Below are 5,475 nucleotides of genomic sequence, written 5' to 3' on the forward strand. Positions count from 1 at the left end.
GGTCAGGGCGAGAGAGGTAAGGAGCCAACTGCTTAGCTTGGCAGAGATGAAAAAATGCCACCTTTGTTATAGCTGTAATCTGCGCCTCCATGGAAAGGGAGGTGTCGAAGATTACACCCAAACTCTTAACGGTTCTTTGATGCGGTTCTTTCCACGCAAACATCCTGATGAGCCCGGAACCTCTGGAATTCTGGTGCTTTAAGCATCCGCCTAAACTACATCCTGTGTGGGGTTTACTCCACTCAGGCAAATAAGGTCCCAATGCTGATATGAGTCCAGAAGCTATAAGACTGCCGTCCTCCCTCAGAAACAAGTTGTTCACACTGAAGGAGCCCAACAGAATGGAAGCAATATAGCAGCAGGTGACTTGGGACCGTCTCTCCAGAACCACGTGTTTCCTAAGAACAGGGGGATTCTGGGTTATGGGATTAGCAACCTGTCTCAAACTGTTTACAACACGGATGGAGAATCTAGTCCCCCAGATGTTGTTGGAGTCCAGCACCTATCAGCCCCAAGTTGCTATGGCCAATGGCCAGGGGTGATGGGAGCTGTAGTTTAACAACTCCTGGAGGGCCCCAATCCCCTATCCCTGTTCTATAGGGCCTTCCTCTCACCTAAAGCTTGAATGGCACAATGAAGATTAACTAGTCCCAACAAGACTTGCCCTGATCAGTCCTGGAAGAGATGACAATAGTAAGCATAAACGCTTTGTTAAAGCATCTGGAGATCCAAAAAAAGATATCTAGCTTAGCCTAAATTAGTGAAAGAATTTAGTGTGATGAACTGAGAGTGATAGATCGTTATGCAAACATGAAATTGCAAACTTTTATTAAAAATGAAGATATTATCTTGCTGCTGGACATGATTTAATGGTGACAAATAATGTCCACAAGTGTGGAGTGTTCATACCGATGGATCAAGTTACAGAACTGGCTCTTGGATCCACCCACGCCCCTTCTTTTTATTTATTTCGCATGAATGGTAGTATAACTAACTTTTAGTTTCTTGTACTCCGTGCCAAAATCTTACAAAACATTTTAAAACAATGTCTATGCCTTTTCTTTTTTCTTTTAAATATTATAAACAGTGCATTCAAAGTGCCATTTTTAAATAAAACAAAACATGAGAAAACTGCTGTCTAGCTTTGGACTATAAGTTCCTCACGGACAGGGGCATAGCATGGTTTTGAAGGGGCGTGAACCAGGTACGCTCTGCCTGTCACCGGGGATCTGGAGCCTGGCCTGGCCTTGCCGCCGTGTCCCCAGTGCCAGGAGTCACCATGGACACCTCTCTTGTTCTTTTGTAATGAGTTCCAGTGAGCTCCAGCTGAAAAAAAAGCTCTGCAAATCAGTCTCTTTCTGGTCTCTGTCACTTTTGTGTGTGTTTACCTGGAAGTCCTTTGACATTAGGCCATTTTCAGAGAAGCCTTGGCCCGTACCATAGTCAACTTCCTAACAACAACAACAACAAAACCAACTTCTTCTTCTTCTTCTTCTTCTTCTTCTTCTTCTTCTTCTTCTTCTTCTTCTTCTTCTTCTTCCCCCATCCATGTGGCTGGGTTTCCCAAAAGAACATTAAAAATACAATAAAAGATCAAACATTAAAAACTTCCCTAAACAGGGCTGCCTTCAGATGTCTTCTAAAAGTCAGATAGTTGTTTATTTCCTCAACATCTGATGGGAGGGTGTTTCACAGGGCGGGTGCCACTACCGAGAAGGCCCTCTGCCTGGTTCCCTGTAGCTTCATCTCTCACAGTGAGGGAACCACCAGAAGGCCCTTGGAGCTGGACCTCAGTGTCCGGGCTGAATGATGGGATGGAGATGCTCCTTCAGGTATACTGGGCCGAGCAAGAATAACTACTGATCAAGGTTCTAAAATTATTTGCTGGGTTTTTAAGAATATCCCTTCTACATTAGAACCAGGACACTGAGTCCAGAGAGACTTCTGCTCTCATGAATTGTGCTGTTGTTATGCAACTCTGATCAGTTTGTGCACCTTTCCGTCTTGAATGTACCTAATACCTCCATTGTGATTTTCTGCTTTGGTCTTCTGGCATTTCTTTCAGACCGAGGGTTAAACTTCGCAGAAACTTAGCAGGTATGGCTTTGGCTTTGAAACAAGGGACTGGAGGGCATATCTTACTTGACATGTTGCATTGTGAATTTTGAGCAAGGGTGTGGGAGGTCTAGCCTGGCTTTGTTTGCGATCTGCACAGGTGTGCTTAGAACTTCAAAGCCAACTACAGTAGAGTTTACAGCTGGGAGGGGGGGGGAACATTTGTCAAACCCACAACAGCAAAAATCTGCTGAATATTCAGGTGGAGCCTTTTCCCCTCAAGTAATCAGCACTGAACATCTATTTCCACATAAATGGAGGGTCTTCTCTGTAACACCTGAGACGCCGATCAACTTGAAACAGGTTTTCCCTCCCACACAACAGTTGGATTTGTCCTGACTGTTAAATATTATCTTGCACTTTCAATCTAATTTAATTTATACCAGTGAAGCGCATGGTTGATGAGGCCGTGCTTCAGATGTGGCAGTCACAAGAGTTTTGCATCCCCACCCTGGAAACAGGTGTGGCGAAACATGGAATGTGAGTAGTGGTCTGAGTGCGCTAACCAGCATTCTTTGCAATGTCTGCATCTTTAAAGGGCACTGCACATTGTGCTCTCTTTTGCATCAGATTGCTCGGGAGGAGTGTGTGAGAGAGATACTTCAAAGGCGACCTTCTGAAAGCAAATGCCATCTTTCAATTGACTGCCACAACCTTCAAGGGAGATATCAAATCGTATAGCGTTTTGCATGGGCGTGGGGTCAAACCGATACTCATTTGTGAAAGACATAATAACTTTGTCCTCAGAGACAACAGAAATACTTTTATTCCAGTGCCTGGAGATAGTTTATCACGTTGGATTTTCTTCCCCCACTTTGAAAACAGATGTGAAACCTCAGCTGATCCTCGTCACGACCCAAGGAAAACTCAAAGAACTCCTATGTAGGGATGGAAGGATATGTCAATTTTGGCTCTCATTTTTCCAATCTGAAATTCAGCCCTCCACATTTTGTGGTGATTTTTTAAAATTAAAAAAAAAAAAATCAGCATTTTAGTGCAAATATCTCCTAATAAACCCATTTTTAAATGCAGTTTGGACTAATGTACAGATTTTTGCAAGCAATTCCCCCTGTAATATATTTCACATGTTATTTTAACTAATATATTCATTTTTATCCATAGTTTTGCCTAATACAGTGGTACCTTGGTTCTCTAATGCCTTGTGACTCGAATGTTTTGGCTCCCAAACACCGCAAACCCAGAAGTGAGTGTTCCAGTTTGCGAACGTCTGATGGCTTCCGATTGAGCGCAGGAAGCTTCTGCAGCCAATTGGAAGCCACACCTTGGTTTTTGAATGTTTTCGGAAGTCGAACGGACCTCCAGAATGGATTCCATTTGAGAACCAAGGTACGACTGTATGTGCATTTTGGTAACCATTGGTTGGAAAGCTGCATCACAAAATTCAGACAAGTGCAAATTTCAAAGGATGGCTGTGTTTTGGTTCACTTTTTGTTTAGGAAAGTGTGAATTAGTTAGAGCTGGCTTTAACTGTGTACCGAATCAAATTTGTCCTCCATCCCTACTGGCAACTTAATCTTGTCCTGTCTGAATTGGCAGTACAGCCTGGAATGTACCCAATCCATCTCTGTAGCTGCATTATTTAGCAGAAGACGAATAATTACTATATTTGGAGAATTATAAAAAAAGAATTTTGAGGACTTCCTCCTACTTCTAGATGTAAATCAATTAGATGCTAGAACTTTGAATTCTCTTCTATGCAACGGTAGAATGGAGACCTGGCCAATAAGGAGAAAATTACCTATAATAAATACAATGATTGTATCACAAACTTTTGATGTTATTTGGCCATCAATCAAACATGGGGGTTTCTCTTTTTTGAGGGGACCCTGTTCTGATTCTTTTTCATTTTGTATTTCTACCTGCACTTTTCCTGAAAATGTTATCGGCTTTGAATAACCATCACAACAGCAAACAATGCACTAAGTTGTAAATTGCGTTGCAGACATGACTTCAGATCTAGTGGACCACATTTAGATTTGGAGTGCAAGCCTGATCCATTTGAGATCAATCCGAGTTAATTGGAAGTGGGGTACATTCCCAGACTGCCTTTGTAATGCATGGCAGTGATTACAAGGAGGGTTAAAAACTTGGGAACTGCAATCTTCATAACCAACTCTCTGACTTTGGAGGGTGCTTTGCTGGGTCAACCGAAAACTAGCCAACAAAACCAGCACAACATTCGTTTTCGTTTGCTTTGCGATGATCTCAGTCTCCCTGGAGACTGCCGTGTGTTGCAAAACAGAGGCTCAAGCCCTGCAGATGGTTAGGGCGGGGCTATCCATCTTAGGATGGCCTCAACAGGGTGTGTCCTTTGAAGACTGGGGGTGAGCCCTGCGTATCTTATCTGCTGGAGTCAGCTGCCAGTGTTAGACGAGTACATGTTCTTTCTTTTTAAAGTGCTGGTCGTGTGATCCTCCATCAGAAATGCTTGGGAGTCTTTTTTTTTCTGGTCAAAAACATTAGTTTAGGACGTAAAAAACAAGAACTCAATAAAGAATACAGTAAGATTCAGGAGAAAGCAATGAGAAAAGAACAAAGGATCTAGGGCTATAATTCTGTGTATTGTTTCCTGAAAGTAAGCTCATTGTACACAGTGGGACATCTCAGTAAACATGCATAGAATTGCCCTGTCAGATTAATTGCTTAAACAGCTACTATCGCACGGACTTGCTAAGGAACACTGAAATTCATGTTATTATTCCTTCATATATTAGAGAGGTTTTGTGCGTACCTTGTTAAATGAGGAATACAATTGCAAGTGTGCCTTTGGGGAGGGGTGTGTGTGCAATATGCCAAATTTGGTTGGCTGTTAGGCATTAGGAACCTAGGAAGCAGGATTATGTAGATTCAGTATTGCCTGCACTGACCGGAAGGGGCTTCCTAGGGTTTCAGAGAGGGTGTCTCCCTGCCTTACCCGGGGGGTGCCAGGAATTGAACCTGTGACCTTTTGCATGCAAACCAGATGCGTTAACAACTGGGCTACAGCCCTTCCGCTTTGTCACATCTATACCATTCCCAACATGATTCTGGATAGGTTATCATTTTGGAAGGAAGAATAAGTGTGATGTGGGCCGAAATAGTTCTGAAACAAAGGGGAAGTGAGAAGGGAGAAGAAGAAGAAGAGTTTGGATTTGATATCCCGCTTTATCACTACCCAAAGGAGTCTCAAAGCGGCTAACATTCTCCTTTCCCTTCCTCCCCCACAACAAACACTCTGTGAGGTGAGTGGGGCTGAGAGACTTCAGAGAAGTGTGACTGGTCCATGGTCACCCAGCAGCTGCATGTGGAGGAGCGGAGACGCGAACCCGGTTCCCCAGATTATGAGTCTACCGCTCTTAA

At 43.2% G+C, this 5,475-nt stretch overlaps 1 long non-coding RNA gene across 1 annotated transcript; it reads left to right on the forward strand.

The window, feature by feature from the left end:
- Positions 1 to 825: 825 nt before the first annotated feature.
- Positions 826 to 3,146, forward strand: LOC307223671. The gene is made up of 2 exons (XR_013842181.1): positions 826 to 2,097; positions 2,889 to 3,146. It is a non-coding gene; the product is annotated as an uncharacterized lncRNA (long non-coding RNA).
- Positions 3,147 to 5,475: the final 2,329 nt, after the last annotated feature.

The sequence above is a fragment of the Podarcis cretensis genome (genome assembly GCF_951804945.1).
Source record: "Podarcis cretensis genome assembly, chromosome: 9".
NCBI lineage: Eukaryota > Metazoa > Chordata > Lepidosauria > Squamata > Lacertidae > Podarcis > Podarcis cretensis.